Source organism: Micromesistius poutassou (assembly GCF_964030765.1).
Source record: "Micromesistius poutassou genome assembly, chromosome: 18".
Classification (NCBI taxonomy): Eukaryota; Metazoa; Chordata; class Actinopteri; order Gadiformes; family Gadidae; genus Micromesistius; species Micromesistius poutassou.
Window position 1 is genome coordinate 6820649 of NC_140288.1, and position 1295 is coordinate 6821943.

General features: G+C 44.2%; 1 protein-coding gene across 1 annotated transcript in view; it reads left to right on the forward strand.

Annotated features, from left to right (window-relative positions):
• The window catches only part of nrcama (neuronal cell adhesion molecule a), a gene marked incomplete at both ends in the record, with an annotated part of 22063 nt that overhangs the window by 640 nt on the left and 20128 nt on the right, over positions 1–1295 (forward strand).

The following is a 1295-nucleotide window of genomic DNA, read 5'->3' on the forward strand; positions in this document are numbered from 1 at the left end:
TGTTAGAGTATCCAAATGCAAAAATAGCTCTTTCGCTGTCACCATGTGTAACCATCCTATTTTCCGGATGATTTAATGCAAATATTCCGTTTTGCATGTTTAAAGCATGAGGTTTCCTTGTAATAAAACATCCCGTTTTCTTTCTGGAGGGGTGGATGCATCTTAGCATGGAACTGTTCCCAGGGCTTCCACATAATGTGCCCATTCATTACCATAGGTGTTTCTATCTTTGGTCAAATGCTAACGTCTTCCAAGTCCTTGTCTGGCATCCATTGCTCTTGCCTCGTCCAATACAAGCCATTCAAGTTTTAAGTGTTAAGTGTTAATAAATTTTGACAACTGCGCTAGTACCTGGGAGACGCTAGAGTTGGACCGTCTCTTCCTACCTGCAGTGAGCTCGTTTCAATCTAACCTTTCACCCCTCTTCCCAACAACCTTGTGAATGTGGTACGCTGTGCCATGGTGGACAAAACACAAAAGCTAAAGTACTGGAAGGATGTAAGTTGGCACACAAACGTCCATCGTGACTGCGTGTGTGGGGTTGTTTTCTGCTGCGTTCAACTCATTCAAGTGTTTTCTGTTATTTTGGTTTGGTTTTGCAGTGATGCTTAACTTGCATGTGGTTGTTGTTATTGTGAGTATACTTGCCTTGCTAACAGTGTTGCTAAGCTAACACCGTTTTGAAACACTGTCAAGACCGAACACAACTGATTGCATGTCTGATGCTATCTCTATGTTCTATAAATGCTGACAGATAGAGATATCTCCTGCTGTACCATCTGCTTGTTTGTGTTTTTGTGTTATGTGCGGTGCTGTGTAAGTATTGCCTTGTGTTGATGTGTGTGTGTGTGTGTGTGTGTGTGTGTGTGTGTGTGTGCGTGTGTGTGTGCGCGTGTGTGTGTGTGTGGTCTGTGTGTGTGAGACAGTGTGTGCACATGCATCTGAGTGTGTGTATGTTTGGGTGAGAGTGTGTTTTTGTGTATGTGCACATGTTTGAGTATGTTAGTCTGAGAGTGTGTGTTTGTATATCTTCACATGTGTGTGTGTGTGGATATAACTGTGTGTGTGTGTGTGTGTGTGTGTGTGTGTGTGTGTGTGTGTGTGTGTGTGTGACTGAGCGTGTGTGTGTGTGTGGGTGTGTGTGTGCGCGTGTGTGTCTGTTTCTGTGAGTGTGTGCTTTTGAGTGTGTGTGTGTGTGTGTGTGTGTGTGTGTGACAATGAGCGTGTGTGTGTGTGTGTGACAATGAGCGTGTGTGTGAGTGTGTGTGTGTGTGTGTGTGTGTGTGTGTGTGTGT